The sequence below is a fragment of the Cetorhinus maximus genome, chromosome 14, assembly GCF_964194155.1.
Source record: "Cetorhinus maximus chromosome 14, sCetMax3.hap1.1, whole genome shotgun sequence".
Lineage (NCBI taxonomy): Eukaryota > Metazoa > Chordata > Chondrichthyes > Lamniformes > Cetorhinidae > Cetorhinus > Cetorhinus maximus.
In genome coordinates this window covers 40,149,902-40,168,524 of record NC_135892.1, presented here as the reverse complement: position 1 = coordinate 40,168,524, position 18,623 = coordinate 40,149,902, and the positions used below count along the sequence as shown (strand labels likewise).

General features: G+C 46.5%; 1 protein-coding gene across 1 annotated transcript in view; it reads left to right on the top strand.

Annotated features, from left to right (window-relative positions):
- The first annotated feature begins 11,418 nt into the window (after window positions 1–11,418).
- Window positions 11,419–18,623, top strand: part of ezrb (ezrin b) — a 139,167-nt gene continuing 131,962 nt past the window's right edge. Inside the window, exon 1 of the mRNA XM_078556834.1 lies at window positions 11,419–11,441. The gene's annotated coding sequence lies outside the window, so the exon portion shown is untranslated. The remainder of the gene's footprint in view (window positions 11,442–18,623) is intronic.

Here is an 18,623-nt window from a genome sequence, read left to right as displayed (position 1 = left end):
GTTTTGCTAAATTTTAGATGCTCTAGCCCTTACCCCTCATGACACATTACAACCCCCATTCACTCCCCTGCCACCTCCAAGCCTCTCATACCCTCCATGCCAACCCATGCCTCCCAGCCACCCTCATGGATCCTTATAGACCCTATGCCAATTTAATGCTGATCCATTCCAACTCATCCCAGCCCACCCACCACACTTGACCTTTACACTCTTCATTCAAATCACCAAGTATCCATCATGGGCAGACCTCAGGATCCATGTTGATATTAAAGGCCTAAACTTGTAATACAGACTTCATTACATTAAAAAAATGCCATTCATGAAAGCCCATTCAAACATTGTAGATCCGCTCCAGTAGTTTATCTCTTATAAAAACAAACTTCTATTCATAATCTGTCATCAAAGACAGCTAATTCTTTAATAATCTCTTTAATTGAGCTGTCAATTAAACTGTGAATTTATAACAGCGCTACTGAGATAAATATAGCTTGTGAAAATTAGCCAAGCACTCATAAAGAGCCCATAGGGAAATGTCAACAAACAGTTAGAACAGGGTTTTTTAACCTCTCTCTGACACCAGCAGCCTATCTTTTTTCAAAATGTAAAGAGTGACACTTTGTATCATGGCAGTTATACAGACCTTATCCACCTTTCAAGAACCCTTAGGTCTACTCCATAAATTCAAGACTCTTGTACTCTGGGTTAAAGCACTTGTTACAGCCAAAATGGGGTCTGTTTGACCTCAGCATGATTTTAAATATCTCCCTAAATGTCTAATCCTCAAGGGAATTGGTCAGCTGCATTGCAATGTTATCTTTTCCTTGGCAAAGTTCCAGAACACTTCCAAATTAGATAAATAGTCGTACACATTTGTAAACAAGCTCTTACCTTTCCAACAACATACAGGAATTCAAAATCTTCACCGAAAATTTCTCAGGTGCCCAATCACTGTTTCCTGTTGCAGCTGGCGGAGTCCCATGTCAGGGATGCCTTTAAATGGGTGGCCGTGATCACCCACGTGACGTGGGCCAATTATAGGATTTTCTTGTGTGTTGTCCAAGTATGTAAGGCAGCATGATGCATGGCAATGGGGGTTAAGACGGGATGTGGGAATTGTCACACTTATCAGCTGGCAAGGAGCAGAGGATGAAGTGTGCTGCCAACAAAGTACACAATGGCCACATTTTTGAAGGCATGGTTGTAGCATAGCATCATCATTACAGTCCACCTCTTTCTTTGCAGGAGAAGTGGGTGCACAGTGAGAGAGGAGCAGGACTGGAGCCAGTATCCCCAATTGTCACAATCCTGACAGCCATCGAGGAGGAGGTCCTGGAGTTGGCTGCCAACAAAGAGAGCCAGGCTATAGGTTGAGGTGAGATAGGAGGAAGGCCCCGGGATGGTGAGAATCCAAGGGTGCTTTTTCATAATTGCAGTAAACACTGCTGAAAGGGCTGGGGAGGGGAGGGTGCTTGAAGCTGGAGAAGCTGGCAAGAAGGTAGCATGAAATAAAAACAGAAAATGCAGGAAAAACTCAGCAAGTCTGGCAGCATCTGTGGAGAGAAAACAGAGTTAAGGTTTTGAGCCCGTATGACAACTTCAGAGCTGAAGAGAGGTGGAAATGTGATGGATTTTAGACTGTTGAAGAGAGGGGGTGGAGCAGGTGGAACAAAATAGAAAGTCAGGGATAAGTGGGAACTCAGGAGAGATTGACAAAAATGTCATGGACACCAGACAAAGGTACTGGTAATGATAGTGTTAGAGACTAAGCCAGGTACTAATAGTGACATAAAGATCAGATAGCAGAATGTGTTAATAGCAGAACAATGGTTAGTGATCTCTGGAAACAAAACATAAGAACAAGTCTGGCCCTGTGGGGAGAGGTGACCTGCTGCAATGTTCCAGTGAAGCCCAACGCAAACTGGAGGAACAGCACCGCACCTTCCGATTAAGAAATTTACAGCTTTCTGGACTTAACATTGAGTTCAACAACTTCAGACTATGAACTCTGTCTTCCATTTTGATATATATATTTTTTCCCAACCCCTGTTCCCACAGGGCCAGTCAGTAACTTGTTCTTATGTTTTACATGAGGGCACCTCTCAGGGCGTTTCTGATGGACATGGCCTTTCCTCTGCTCATCTGCATTGGCACAAATGCCTCTGAATGGCGCAGCAACTGGAGAGTGTGCAGGAGACTCCAACCAGGCCGAGGACCTCACAGCCTCAAGTGACCAGAGAACAGCCGCCAAAGTCATTCCAGGGAAAGAGGCATAACGGTCAGCAGCCTGCCTCTACCGCAGTTGGCAGCACCACGGCGCTGCACCCAGAAAAGAATAAAGAAACCCCAGATTAGCCACACCTGGTGCCTTTCTTATTTTTGGAGACTTGAACATTGTTATGAGTAACTGTGCACATAAATGATTGTCATTTTTCAAATATTATCCAGATGCATCCATTCATTGGCTGGAATTTTCCAGCCTCTCACGCCGGTGGGATCTTCCGGTACCACCAATGTGAATGGAGATTTCAATGGCTCACCGGTGCCGCCACGTGGGGGTTGGAGTACTCTGGCCATTATGTCCAAGCGTATGTTGGAATCTGGGCCTGAATTTTCAGCTTGGCGGGCGGACGCAATGAGCGGGCCCGGGAGCGGTCAGAAAACAGACCGCCAACCGTGATCAGCCCCCGACCGCGATTTCAGGCTGGCTGACCAATTAACTCAGCTCAGCACTGCCGGGTGGGGGCAGGAGGTGGGCGGGTGATGATGTCAACGCGGGCACGGGTGGGGACTGACAGAAAGCTTCCTGAAGGCAGAGAGCTTCCTCGGGGAGCTGAAGACCCGAAACCCAGGAACTAAAGTTTTTTAAATCTGGAAAAAAATGTCCCAGCATTACAATCAGGCACCTGAACATATCAATTATAAAAATGCTGTCCACAGATTTCTATTTTTATTTTATTTAATAATGGAAACCTCATCCCGCCCTTGGATGAGGTTTCATGAAAAATATAAAGGTCTTTTGGCTGATTCGCTCGTCCGCCAATCATAAGGTTGGAAGGGCTATGTAAAATAACAGACAATTGTGTGGTTAATGGGCTTAATTTCCCACTTAATTGTTGGCAGGCGCGCTTCCGACTTTTGCGCGCACCTGCTGACCGAAATATCGCGTGAGTGCGGGATGACATTGGGATGCTTACCTGACGTCATCTTATGTGATTTCACGCCCGATTGGATCGGGCGCACACCCACCCGATCCGCGTAAAATTCAGCCCCCGATTTCCTTGATGCTCTTCTAATGATTCTGTGATTATGTGCATCCTTCAGATGTATGTTATTTGGCTGAGTAACATTGCCCATACGGGTCATTGGTGTTCATGTCATGGGGCTGTCATGAAGGTGATATTGAATTGGAGAAACTCAGCTAATGGAATCTTCCAATGATTAGAACTTCCCTTGTTTAATGGGCATCCAGACACCAATGGACCAGCTCGGATTGCTGCCTGCTGCAGCTTACTCTCCTCTTCCTGTGACTCCTCATCAGAGGACTGGCCTGTTTCCTTCAATTCCTCCTCAGGCAGGGTTGCCCCTCTATGGAGGGCCAGCATGTGCAGCACACAGCAGACTAGGGAGATCAGGGAGATCCTGGCTGATGCATATTGGAGTGGCCCACCTGATCTATCCAGGCATCAGAATCTTCAGCAGACCAATTGTCTGCTCAATGATGGACCTTGTCGTTGTGTGACTTTTGTTGTACCGATGCTCAGGCTCCATCTGTGAACTTTGTACTGGAGTTATCAGCCATTTTTTCAGGGTATCTATCCTTTGTCTCTGAATATCTATCCATTTAAAGCGTCTGGGCTGGTAAACATCTCTGGTGCTTGGCACGTATGAGTCATGGCTGCTTCCTGGGTGCCATACACAGGCCTGCATGATTCTTTAATTGTGGTTGCAGACAATCTGCATTATGGAGTGATGATGGTTGATGAAACCCCCTGGCTGCCTTGCTGGTGCTTTGATGGCTACATGGGTGCAATCAATGACCTCCAGAGTTGCCAACTCAGATTGAAACTATTCCAGGAGACTTTTGTTTGTCCGAACATGATGACATCATCCATTGAACTTTTGACCTGTCATTTCCAAACCCGTGCACAATAAAGCCATGATTTTATTTTAGAATGGGTGAGGGGTGATTAAAGCTACCAAACTTAAGGTTCTCCCCTTCCATAATAAACAAATGCTAATTTATTGTTACTAATGAATTATACTTTTGATTGAGGAAATAAAAATCAACTTCCTGCATTTTCAGAGTTTCAGTCATGTGTATATTATTTCAGATGGCATTCCTGCTGGCTGCCATGCCTTAATTTATCTCTACAGTCAGAATGTGGCAATTAGGTCTTAATTTTATTGCAGTGTTGTGAACAGGTTCATTTCCCAGGGTCTGTGTAACAGTTGCAACTTTGTGCAAATTATTTCAGGTAAGATTGAAACGAAACTAAAAGCACTCCAGGTCACTCATGCCACAGGCAGTATACTCACATCAATTAGGACAGCGTGGATCACTGCCAAACATGCAGTATTATGCAGCTTTAATAATTTAAAATGGATCAGTACTAAATTATTCCCTGTCTATGACAATGCCTTACACAGTTTTTTTCACATTAAGCATTACACAACAGTGTCACTGTTGCTGTTGATTTATGGCACAGTAAAATAAAGGGCAGTTCACTAACTATAGTCTGACAGCGATTCCTGAAATAAATTTCTGCATCATTTCTAGTGTAAATAATTCCAGTGTAAATAACTAGATTAGCTCAAATTGATAAAATCATGATAGTTTTATTTCAAAGTGAGAAACAGCAACATTAAACAATAAACCTTAACAAATTATAATTATATTTTAAGTATGAAGGTTTAAGTATTTATGTTTTGTTCTTAAGGCTGGGTCACCTGCGGAATGTCATTGCCCTCAGCTTCTTTCCTTTTAAATCGATATTTCTGCTGGCCTCTTGCTGCTTATAGTAACACTGGGTTCTTTTTTTAAGAACTCATGAAAGTCTGCACAGGACATATTGAAGTTTAATTGCACCTGCAGCTCTGCTTTTCACAACACTATCACTCAGTCTGTTCCTGTCCTGGTCCACAGTTCTGCCATTAAATTGAAAACTCTCTTGCAGTAGGCATTGGATACAAGAATGGAAAGTGTGAAAGAGACCAGTTTCAACATTTGGCTGTCACCACTCTCTGGCATTTGTCTGAAGGCCTCCACCAATCTTTGTTCTCTTCTCTCCTCCTTCGAAACAATCTCTTCTCTTGATCGCTGTAAAAATATAGTCATCATCATACGCCTTGTTAATGTCAATCTCAATGCCGAGTGCTGTAGCAAGAGTCTCCAAATTTCACATCGTTGTTGAGTGAGAGCACTGCCATTTGTCTGAAAACTCTTGTTTCAAATTCACACCATTTCTTCAGGTAATTAATGCACAAAGTCAATGTCTTACCCGCCTCCTCTCAGAATTTTCTGTTGTCAGATAAATGATTCCCAAAATGACGTTGGGTGATTTCCATATAATTTGTCCTCTCTTCTTCTCTTTAGTTTTGAACACCCCTGTCCCTGCGATGCCCACTGGACACAGAAGGCTTCAATGATGCCGGCAGACACCATGTGCTCCCTCTCCAGGAACACTGGCCACAAATGTAGCTGCGGAAGAGGGGCAGACAGTTAGGCCGGACAACCCCCTCGATGGCCCGCTGCCTGGACCTGTTGATGGCCAACTTGCCCAAGCCCAGGAGCAGGTTCATGAGGAGGTCGTCCTCCTCTCCCCAGTCCCCACCTCTGCACCTGGTGCCCGTAGATCAGGAATGTGGGACTGAAGTGCAAACAAAACAACAGTAAAAGATTTTTCAAATAACTGAGAAGGGAGTGCAGCCTACAACACCCTTCAATCTTGGCTTGCAAAAGTTGAATGGTGTGAAATACTGTGGTAAACTTGCCCCACTTTACCTGCGGTCACCAGGGCCTGAATTCTACCCTTGGCGGGTGTGCACGATTGGCAGGCCCACAACCAGTCGGGAAACGCTCCTGCGGTGTGCACGATCGGCCTCCGACCATGATTTCACGCTGGTTGGCCAATTAAGGCCCGCCCAGCAGGAAACGCATCTTCCCAATGGTCAGGAAGGGCAGGGCAGGGGTGGGGACCTGTCAAGCGCCAGGTCCAATGACGACCCGGCAGCTGGTTTAAAAACAGCACAGGCAGGTCTTTAAAGGCTGCCAGGGAAGAAAATATCCTCTGCATGCTAAAGGCTGAAGCTATGGCCTCGAATACAGCTGGAGATGCCAGGCGGGAGGGCAGATTGGGTGGACACTCGGCCCCCCCAGTTTTGAACGAGTGCCTTGTGGTTCTGCTGGAGGAGGTGGCTGCCAGGAGGCACACCCTCGTCCCCAGAGATGGAAGGAGGAGTCCAGCACACCTGACGAAAAGAGCTTGGGAGCAGGCGGCAGACCAGATCAGCAGCCATGACATTGTGCAGCGCACATGGGTGCAGTGCCACAAAAGGTTTAACGGCCTGCTGCGCTCGGGAAGGGTGAGTACCATGTTGGCATGGGTCAGTGTGTTGAAGTGTTAATGTCTGGCCATCCCCCCGCCCACCGTGGAGCTCAGGGGTGTTAAAATCTGAGTGCCAACTGTCAATGATGCCGGAGCTGGCCAAGGGGGTGAGCCCTGGCTACTTGGCATGAGTGCGTTGCAGCTTGAGGGCCATGACTTGGATGTGTCCTGCAAGGTGTTCCTCAGGTGGGGTTGGCCAGGCTGCAATGGCGCTGCAGGATTGATCAATGCTCCTCTGTCCTTTCAGGAGAAGACGAGCCATAGCAACATCGAAATATCAAGGACAGGCGGAGGCCCCCGAAACCTCCTAATCCCTACAAGATTTGAGCCTTGGAGCTGGAGAGGTGCCATGCACCTCGGTCGACCAGCCGCGGAGAGGATGGGGTATCAGATGAAGGTAAGAGTGCAACGCACAGAGGTGAGAGTTTCAGATGGTGCAAACATTCTTGTGTACCCTCATCATTGATGGGAGCCTCAAAACTGGAGTCCCCATTGATCATTGAAAGACGATGGCACCATGATGCAGATCTCCGTTGTCTCACCAGGGTGCCTGGCATGCACAGTGACAGTGTGATGACTTTAACTAATGACATGTCATTGTTCTCCCTTAGGTTCACCACTTATTCTCAAGACCCTGAAGAGCCACCCGACGCCAGAGGACCACCGGGCTTCAGCTGCACCTGCGTCACACCCGCTCTCTGAATCAGGCACCAGCGCAGATACCAGCACCTCAGTGGGCATTAATTCATTGGATAGTATCTCGGTGCACATTGGTGAGGGCACTTCACAATAGCTTGAGGAGTAGGCAGAGGCAGGGAGTGCCCAGGGCGCCAGCAGTTGGAGGACTGCTGGAGAACAGGACAATGCTGAGTCGAAGGCAGATGATGAGCCTTTGGAGTCGTCCATTAGGCTGCAGATGCTGGATGTCCAGCAGGATGAGTGGGAGGATCTGGTGGAGATCCATGAGGGTATGCGTGCCATGGTCTCTATTGTGGAGGAGTCCATGCAGAGCATGAGCACTGTGTTGACCCACATGGCCAAGCATAATGACTCCTCCATTGAGAGAGTGGCGACTCTCATGGAGAAGCAGCTCCAGGGACAGAATGAGGAGTTCTTGGGGCTGCGCTCAGACTTGCAAGCCCTTACACAGGCAATGAGCTCAGGTGGTCAGTGTCAGTGTGAGAGATGGATGAGGCACCCAGTATCCCGGCTGGGTGCCCATCCATCAATGGCAAGCAGGGAGGTCCAGAGTGACCTCACTTTGGCGCATGAGCTGCTTGTCATCTCTGCAGGCTCCTCTCAGGGCACTCTGGATGACAGCAGCAGCTCCTCCACCCCTCTGCCAGTGACCATGGCATGTGATAAGACCACGATGACTGGGGAGATGCCAGCTATGGCACTGGCTGCTCCCTCCCAGGCGGGGCCAGTACAGGCTCCATTGGCCAGTGGACGATCGCCAAGGTCGCAAGGCCAACAAGACAGCAGAGTCAGCAGGCTGTCTCCAATGCTGGTGCCAGCAAACATAAGTTTAAGGGCATCATGAGCACAAAAGGGACTGGTCAAGGGTGATCTTCTGTTCTGTAATGTTTTGTTTATGTTTATTGGTCTTGGAATGAAGACCAGAGAAGGTTAATTTGTTTGGATTGTGAAAATGACATAAATTTTGTTTCTGCCGTAATGGCCTGAGTAAGCTTCACCTTTTTAATTTTTTGGTGCAGGGTACGCCAGTATGTAATGCTGGATATGAGTGACTCTAAACTTTATTGCACAGGCACTGAGTAGACTTTAGGTTCAAATGAAAGGGTCATTTCAGATATCCGGGATGAAGGCGGCAGTCTTGGCTTGAGGTGGAAGCAGATCTTTGGCAGCCTAGCTGAAGGAGCGTTGGATCAAGGTGTCCTTGGTGTCCCTGCCTTCCTGGAGGTTACCGAGGTCTGCCTCCACACCCTCTGCATTCTCCTCACCTTGCTCCTCTTCTGACTCACTACTGGATTCATCCTCTGTGGCCTGTGGAGCTGCGTCAACATCCTCTTCCTCCAGTGGGTTCCCTCTTGCCAGCGCCAGATTGTGGAGAGAGCAGCATGCAACCACTATCAGTGACACCCACTGTGGGGGGTATTGTAGTGCTCCCCGTGAACGGTCCAGGCATTGGAAGCGCATCTTTAGAAGACCTCCGGTCCTCTCTACCACCGCCCTTGTGGAGGCATGACTCCTATTGTAATGCTGCTCTGCCTCTGTTCTTGGGTGGCTGAGAGGCGTCATAAGCCAACTTTTCAAGGGTTGTCACCCAGCAGCCATCCATCCAGTCAGGCTCCACACTGAAGAGCGCCAGCACCTGGGAGTGTCTCAGGATGTAGGCGTCATGGGAGCTGCCTGAGTACCTTGCACAGACTTGCAGAATCAACATCCTGTGATCACACACTATCTGCACGTTCATGGAGTGGAATCCCTTCCTATTGACGAAGGTACCCGGCTGACCCGCTGATGCCTTGATGGCCACATCTGTGCAGTCACAGAATCACACAGTGCAGAAGAGGCCCTTCAGCCCATCAAGTCTGCACCGACACATGAGAAACACCTGACCTACCTACCTAACCCCATTTATCAGCACTTGGCCCATAGCCTTGAATGTTATGATGTGCCAAGTGCTCATCCAGTCGATGGTACCCTGGATGTGGAGGAACCCTGCGATCGCTGCAAACCCTCTAGCTCACTCAACCTGGCTGGCCTCTTCCGTACTGAAATGAATAAATTTCATTACTCGTCTGAACAGAGCTTCTGTCACCAGCTTGACGCAACTGTGGGCAGCTGATTTGGAGACTCCACGAAGATCCCCCACTGACCCATGGAAAGAGCCGGAGGCATAGAAGTTGAGGGCCACTGTGACCTTCAGAGCCACTGGCATGGGGTGTCCACCTACACAGTCGGAGGTGATCTCAGGCCCAATCATATGACAAAATGGAGGTCACCGTCTCCCTGGAGAGACGGACCCTCCTTCGGCATTGCACCTTGGGACATATTGAGGTAGCTGCATTGCTGCCTGTAAACCCTGGCAACAGGATGGTGGCATCTTCTGCAGCCCTTTCCGGCTTGGACTTCCTGCTGGCCCTGCGCCCCTTGTGCCTGGGCCTCTCCTCCCACAGGTCCCTCCCCTGGAAGCTGCATTGGGCCACCTGGCCTTCTCTCCCTTCTGCCCCTCTCTTCCTCCTCAGAGGGAGTCCCTCCAGCAGAGACCACAATCTCCATAACCAGGCTTACAAAAGGCTGCCTGATACCTGGAAGGGTCTACATGGTCGAAATTCTCCGGGGGCCTTGGAGACACCAATGAGCCCTGAAATGAAGCTGAGAAATGCTAAGAATGAAGCTCAGAACAGAGATGAATCTGTCAAGTTTAAATAAGCAACCAGCAGCAAACTATCTCCTAATCACCTCACTATTCACAATGGCAATGCTGCTGACCCTTTTTATCCTGCCCTTGGATGAGGTTTTGCAAAATGTGGGCTGTCCGCCTTTCCATTTTGCCCATGTGAAGAGCACAAAATCACATGGATAAAATCTGGTTCAAATGGGTTTTTAATTACCTTAAGTGGCCTTTTAATTGATGGCGGCTCTGATTCCCACGCGTGCCTGCCGACCTGAAGGTTGTGCTCATGCGGGATGACACCGGGCCACTCGCGCTATTTTACGTCTGATCGGGTCGGTATGCACCTGCCCGCGAGGCGTAAAATTCTGCCCCTCACCAGTGTCATTCATCATTTTCGGGATTTTCTAAGCTGTACTAATAGCCATTAAAACTATTGGACTAACTTTCTCCTAGCGATAATGTAAGCAGCAGGCAGCAGCACTCCTCTAATTACGTCAGCTCGAGTGGCTCTCTCTTAGATTACTCAGGTCTCTCAGCGGAAGGCTTTCTAAGTTTAGCCTTTTAGGCTTTTTAATCAATGCAATTTTTCTAGCCCTGTTTTGGCCTCTCTTGGGGCTTTCTTTTCCGTCAGGGTCCAGGGTACTGCTTCTAGGCTGGGCCTGGGTTGGATTGGTAGGGCCGTGCACTGTGGGTCTGAATTTTCTAGAAAATTCCAGGGTGTTTTTTCCAGCCGGAGTAGTTAAAAGTTCAGAGTGGGAGACAGTTCAGTTGCCCAGCTCTATTGCTTCTTCTGGCTAGGCTGGCTCCTTTGTTTGTTCTTCTCTCAGGTCACTCGAGGACTCGACTCGAGGCTGTCTCTCAGCACCAGCTGCCATGGGAAAAAACAAGGGCAGCAAGCAGCAACGTCCACTAGGGCAGTAAGCACATACGGCCACAATGTAAATGTCAGTACGCTGGCTGTGTATGCGTGGAAGAGCTGTCGTTAAGTTAGGTGGAGTCTGGGCTGCTGGGGAATCTGAATTCTATCGGTTTAAAAATCTCCTGGACTGCTTTTAATAGCCTCTGGGAGATTGAGGGTGATTCCAGGAGTCTCCCGGCCATTCCAGGAGGGTTGGCAACCCCAATCAATCCTTGTACCTGTGGGAAAACAGCCATGACTGCAAAGCCTCTGGCTCTTTCCATTTGACTGTCATTGTCCATTGTGAAGGAGGTATACTCATGTTCACGTCTAAAAATGCCAAAATCTTTATGCAGTGATGTGCTGCAGGCTGGTTCATCCCACTGAGGTCTCCGCAGATGTCCTGAAATGACCTGGAGGGGAAGAAGTTCAAGGTGACTGCCATTTTTAAGGCCACAAGAATCCCATACACACAATTGGAGGCTATCTCAGCTGCCTGCATGTTACATAGGGATGTGACAGTCTCTCATGAAAGGCGAAGTTTCAGGAGACGCTGTCACTCCACCATCTGCAGGTAGGACATTCAGACCCTGTAAACTCGGTTGGCAGGGTATGGCCTTCGTCTATACCTGTGTGCCTGTTGCTGTCTTCCCGCCACAGCTCCGCTCTCCTCAGCAGCTTGTCCACCTTCCTGCAACATGTTGCACCTGCCCCTGGCCAGCTGGCCTCTTCTTTCTCCTTCTCCTCCTTACTGGAGAAGGAGGAGGCCAGCTGGTCAGGGGCAGGTGCAACATCAGTGTACAGTGCCCAAAGGGGACACTGTTTCACACCACATATGGTGCAGTATTCAGTGATGACCGGAGCACCAACTTTTCAGACCCTTCCCGGAGGAATAGCCCTGAATCTGATCAGAGGTGTATGAACTGCAAAATTTTCACAAACACATAACTCTCAGCAGCCTCTCCTGCTAAAGTCAGGCGTAGACCCATCTCCACCCTTTATATCCGCCCTTTCATCAGTCCCCGAATAAACACATGCTTCCCATCAGCCGTGTTTCCTGTGCACTCACCTTATTATAGCATGGGCAATAAATTACAGCAGTCAATTGGGCTGTTAAGTACCTTAATCGGCATTTAAGTACTCATTTCAAAATGGCGGGTGGACTGCCAACTTTGGAGCCCACCTGCCTACCGTATTATTGCAGACTGGTGTGATGATGTTGGGTTCATGACCCACGTCAGAACATTAGATTTTATGCTTCTGTGGGACTATGGCAGTCCCAGTTTGGCCATAAAATTCAACCCCTGATTCAGGCATGGGTCAATGATGCCTCTTGTTTGTCCTTATCCAATATGATGGCAGCACACTTATGATTTGAAAGGTGCACGTGCTTCATGACTGCTATTTTTGGACCTTAGAAGGCCACCTAGCCCCTGAGAAACAGATGCTTCATGGCCCAATTTACCCCCAGATCTAGATTCTCACTCCAGAGAAATAGTAATAAATGCCACTCAGTTAAACGTTCCATTCTTTTGGAGAAACCTCTGACTTATCAGGAAAACATAAAAGATTCCATGGCAATATTTCAAGGAAAAGAAGGGGTGTTCTCTTGATATCCTGGCTAACATATATCCTTCAACCAACAGCAATAAAAACATATATACTGATCATTTATTTTATTGCTCTTTGTGGAACATTACTGTGTGCAAATTGGCTGCTATATTTCCTCCATCAAAAGTACTTAATTGGCTGTAAAGCAAGTTGAGATGTCCTGAGGTCATGAAAGGTGATATCTCAGTGCAAACTTATCATCCTTTCTTATTAGTAAGATGAAATGGTTTAAAGAGGCAGAAGCAATGACTGAATTCTTTGTCACTGATGGAACAGCAAAAGAAGAAAATGCACGGTAAGATAAAGTTAGAGGAAGAAAAGTCTGGAAGAGATTTCAGACTTGTGAGGAGAGAGTGATAAGTGTGCTTGGAGGGACTAGTAAATGAAGACTAGAATTTTTAATCTGATACATTGTGGGACAGGGTAGTGAGGGCAGAGATGATGGGTGAGTCGGATTTGGTGTAGGATGAGGTGTTAATAGCAGAGTTTTAGATATGTTAGAGTATGCGTAGTATGTGATTAAGGATGTTGTCATGAGGGCATTTGATGAAGAGGTCTGGAGTCACCAGAAGTATAGATCAAGGTTTCAATGGTACAGGTGGGAGGCATTGCCAAGGTGGAATTGAGCAATCTTTATATTGGATAGGATATGGAATTTGACCAGCAGCTGGCTGACCAGCAGGACATCAAGGACACTGTCTGGCCCAGCCTGAATTAGCCACCAGGGTAGAGTGCAGATAGATTTTTTAGTGGGACCATATAAATTGGCTTCGCTGTTTCCAATGATAATTTGGAGGAAATTTTGACTCACCTAGGGCTTGATGCTGAAGTTTATTTCCCTAAAGTGCCCATCCAATTTCCTTTTGAAATCTTTGATCATCTCTGTTTCTGCAATCCTTACAGACAGCAAGTTACTCATCCACACATTTCATTCTACCAGTTTCCACATTCAACGAATCATATTTCACCAATCCCAAAGTGATTCCACCACCAAACTCATCTTCTCCTAACTCCCCTTTGGCATTCTGAAGGGCCTTTTTCCCTCATCATGTTGGTGTCATGAAGCTATTAATGTATATAATATTATTGGATATTATTATATAATATTAATATGTTAATGAGTAGGCAAATATTTGGCAGATGGAGATTAATGTGGGAAAATGAAAGGTTGTCCACTTTAGCAGGAAGAATAGAAAAGCAGAATGTTATTTAAATGGAGAGAGTCTGCAGAATGCTGGGATCTGGGTACCCTTGTACAGGAATCACAAAAAGTTAGCATGCAGGTACTGCGCGTAATTAGGAAGACAAATGGATTGTTGGCCTTTATTGGAAAAGGGATGGAGTATAAAAATAGGAAAGCCTTGCTACAACTGTACGCAGCATTGGTGGGGCTGTGCCTCGAGTATTGTGTACAGTTTTGGTCTTCTTACTTAAGAAAAGTTGAGCAGGTTGGGCCTATACTCATTCGAGTTTAGAAGAATGAAAGATGATCTTATTGAAAAATATAAGATTCAGAGGGGGCTTGAGAGGGTAAATGCTGAGAGGATGTTTCCCCTCATGGGGGAATTACATGGCCTTGCATAAGTATGGGGGAAGTAGTTGTAGTGTCAGTTGCTTTGCAGCTTGAGCAGGACATGCAGAGGAAGAGGCAGAAAGGGAAACCTTTGTGAAAAGGCAAGAGAAGGGAGGCTCTCCACAGATTGTACTCCAAAAGGTTCTACCGGGAGTTTCAATCCTATGTTGGGATGAACCACAGGAGGCTTTGCCTTACTGAGGAGAGTTTACTTAACAAAGGTCTCAACTTCATCCACCTATGCAAGGGTGCAATTTAAATTAAAGGGTACAATTCTAACAGGGTGCAGGAACAGAGACACCTGGGGGCATATGTGCACAAATTGTTGAAGGTGCCAGGGTAGTTTGAGAAAGTAGTTAAAAAGTCATATGGAATCCTGGACTTATACAACACAAAGGCCACTTGGGCTCTTCACCTGCTCACCAACCTTAAGGTTGGACGGGCAGCATTGTTAATAGGGTAAGTTGCTTTCTTAATGGCCTTAAAAGGCCGTTGACAGTTCGGCGGGCGCGCAGCCGCCTCCGGTGCGTGCCCGCCAAACGCAATATCGAAATGATGCACGATGATGTCGGGACGCAAGCCTGACATCATCTCGCATCATTTTACGCGTCGGTGTGACAGGCCCACCCCCACACGCCGATGGCAATATCCTGCCCATGAACTCAATGAGTTCTAATAGGAATGCCTTGAACAATAAGGCCCTCAATGTGAGCGGGCGGGGTGGTGGGGGGGTGTGGTGGGTGGTATTCCCAGACATGAACTGCTTAAACGGGAATGCACTAGTGATGACCACGTTTGAATCACTGGGTAATTGTCATGTGACAGGCCCACCCTTGTCTGTATTAAGCTCTGCTTTCTCTGCAGTAAGAGAACAAGCAGCTGAAATGCTGACAAGAGAAGACCTGAGTGAGGTCCTTCCTTCCTCTCTCTCTCTTCAACCCACCTTGCAAGCTTTGAACCCTGTTTGCTGACCATGACCACCCATGGATGTCTCTGCTGTAGACAGACACTTCTTAAAAGCATTGCCATCACAGGACATCCAAAATAGCCATCTACACTTTTAAATTGGAACCATCAAAGGAAAGAAGCAAAACCACGAATTTCAGCCTGAAGTCAGCTGAATCACTAAGCTACAGACTGTACAGCCCTTTTATTTTTACGGACTCTAATTTGACCAACTTATCCTTCTGTGTGTGTGTGTGTGTGTGTGTGTGCCTCTTTCTTTGTTGAACTCAAGAGAGCCTGTCTGATTGGTTATTTTATGATCACTGCACGTAAACTGTTAAGTACTCACTAAATTGGCAAGTATATCCTTTTAAAAGCACAAAAACCTGTTATGGTCAAATGAGGAGAAGAAGAAGAGGGGGAGCCATTCAACCCCTCCTCACCTTATCATACACATAGAACTGTTCTAATTCACATTATTTTTAAGAGTTACATTCTTTGAAATGATTCCATGGCAGTTTCTGTAGGAAAACCTTGTTCCCCACAATCTGGAAGCTGTAATTTTTCCTTCTTCTTTGAGAAATAAAAGTTGCATGACCCTTATTCATGGTGATATTCTGGAATAACATCAGACTTGGGCTACAATTCAATTCTGTTCGGCTGTTGCTCAGATGGAGCACTCTTGCCTCTGTGGCGCAAGATTACAGCTTCAAGTTCCACTCCAGGGCTTGAGCACAATAATTAAGGCTGACATTCCAGTGCAGTACTGAGTGAGTGTTGCATTGTCAAATATACCATTTTTCAGATGTGACAGTGAACTGAGGCCCCACCTGCCTGCTTCACTGGATGCAGAAGATTCCATGGCATTATTTCAAAGAAGAGCAGTGGAATTATCCTTTGTCTTCCAACCAATATTTATCCCTCAATCAAAATTACAAAAGAACAAATTATCTGATCATTATCACATTCTGTTTGTGGGAGTTTGCTGGCCTGTTTCCCACATTACAACAGTGACTACACTTCAAAAGTACTTCATTCATTGTAAAGCACTTTGAGATGTCTGGTGGTCACAAAAAGCGTAATAAAATGCAAGTCTTTCTTTCCTTCTTTTCAAGGCCTTGGCATCCATCATTCCTAAAGTGTGGCACTTAGATTTGGATACTGCAGATATACTGCTGGGGCCTACGAAGTGATTTATAAAGATTCAGCGGGAGAGATTTGTTCATGTAGCATCGCTTTGAGCAGCACTACGTGGACTTCTGTCAATTTCCCAGTTGCTTCCTATGTGGTTCGACAGGAGGAATTCATTGACATCATTGACGAGTACTGCGCAGGCCAGGCAGGTAACAGGTGAAATTGATATAGTCTGCGTAGCGGTATTATGCAAACAAATTTCTTTTAGTGTAACGTAGCATAACCATTAACCAACTCCAGCAAAATAGAATATACGGATACAACCTTTGTCTCCTGGTTCATGATATTCTAATAGAATAGTGGTTTGCAGCAGGACCAAATCTAACCAAATTCTGAGCTTGTATGTCACAGCAATTCAAGTTTTCAAAAATATCACTACTTCTAAGAATCTACTGATTTCTGAATGTACATTATGTCAATTTAAGCAGTATAATGCATTATCTAAGTACAGTATGTATTTTTCAAGAGGGAGATGCTTAGACTGGTGTCTTTATGGGGAAATGTTCACAGAGTGAACTGGAGGAAGAAGAGAGACATGCACAAATAAATACACTAAGCAGGAGACAGAGGAGATGTGAGAAAAGGAAGTGAAAAAAGAAAGGGAGGAACACGCAATGAATAAAATCTTATATCCACACTTTCATTTGGTATAATTATAAAATAGAAGGAAAGCCTTGCATTTGCAAGAATATGCTTAAAGATTAGCTTGAAATGATTGTAAGTGCAACAGAAAGGTGCAAAACAATTTGTGGTGCATATCAGATGTTGTGATTTGCAAAAAAACCTCTAGTTTCTACTGTTGACTTTTCTCAACAACCTCAATTCGATGTGGATCCAATCAAGGACTGATCATGTACCTCAGAAATCAATCAAGGTGGCACAGCAGGATTGACACTGGGGATAGTTACTTTGCCAAAAGGATAGAAGTGGAGGTTAAGACCCTTTCCAGCATGACCTCATTGAGTCAGACCATCAAAGAGAGAAGTTCCACTGAAGAAGGATTGGTCCTAGTCAGATCAAATCCAAAACACCTGTGGTTAACCTAGACTGACTAACTAGGTGGTAACTATGTTTTCTAAAATTGCTTTGTAACTCTTCTTTGTAACTCTGTAAAGAGGGCAGTTCTGAAAGTGCAGCATTTCTTCCACACTGCACAGGAAGTGTCAGCCTAGATTTCTGAGCTCAAATCTCTGGAGTGGGATTTGAAGTCACAATCTTCTCATTCAGAAATGAGAATGCTACCTAATGAACCATGGCTAACACCATTGTTATATTGTCTCTGTGTGATTCTGTGGGTCAGTGCTGAAAACATTGGGCTAGAAATTGGATAGCCCTGTTTTTGGGGTGTGGGAGTTGTTATTCATGACCTTCCCATGTTGGTTCCCAATGAGGTGGGCAGCATATAACATTGGCGCATTCACCTCATTTCTATAATTGTAGCATGGCCTCAAGTGGATCCTACATTGTACTGCTCCATAGTTCTGCTGGCAGCCTCTGCACACCACAGGCCATCCAGCATTGGGAGAAAACATGCTCCAGGCAGCCTTCCCATTATCAAGGCGCAGACCCTATAAAAAGGAAGCTGCTCTAATGCACTGCAGACTGCTGGAGATTAACTTTGGAATGCTTGGGGCCGAAATGTTGCACTATGCCACTTCAGTGACGCTGCCCTGGAGGCACTGGTCAGACAAGAGATCCGCAGAGAGGCCATGTTTCCATCAGAAGTCAGGAAGCCTCCCAGAGTGAGTCTCAGATGGGAAAGGGAAAGGTGACAAGGGCAGTTAATACCCAAAGTGGCACCCCTGGGACATGCCAGCAGAGCAGAAAGATGTTTAATGACCTCACTCAGGTAGTCAAGATGCGTGAATGCATTTGCACCTCAGATCAACCACACCATCAACTTAGACTTAGTTCCCCCAGTCCTGTGTGGGACAAAAGGCAGCAATATGCCACCACCAGCCCAGTTCATCACAATTTCTTTTGCTCCAGCCCAGGTGGTGACCCATTCTTGAAGGTCCTCCTTAAACGTAATTTCTTTGGCCGGCCCTGTCTTCATTTTCCATCGGGTGGCATCCATTCTGGCTTGTCGTACGTCTGGGAGGCAAAGTACTTGTCTTGCCAGTCTCAGTTGTCCGTCAATCATGATGTCCTGCAAATGTTTATGACCAGCTCTCTGTAGCATTTCTTTGTTGGTGATGTTGTTGCTCCATGTGATGCCCAGGATCTTACGTAGGCAATGCTGGTGAAGGACATCCAACCTATGTGACACCTTTGCTGTTCTCTTCCATGTCTCGCTGGCATAGATTGCATTTGGTACTACTATGGACATGTAGAGTTGCAGCTTCATGGCCATGTTGATGGTGATGGATGCTGGAAGATTGATGCTGCTTTGCCAATTCTTGTGTGGGCGTCGATCTCAACATCAATCTCCCT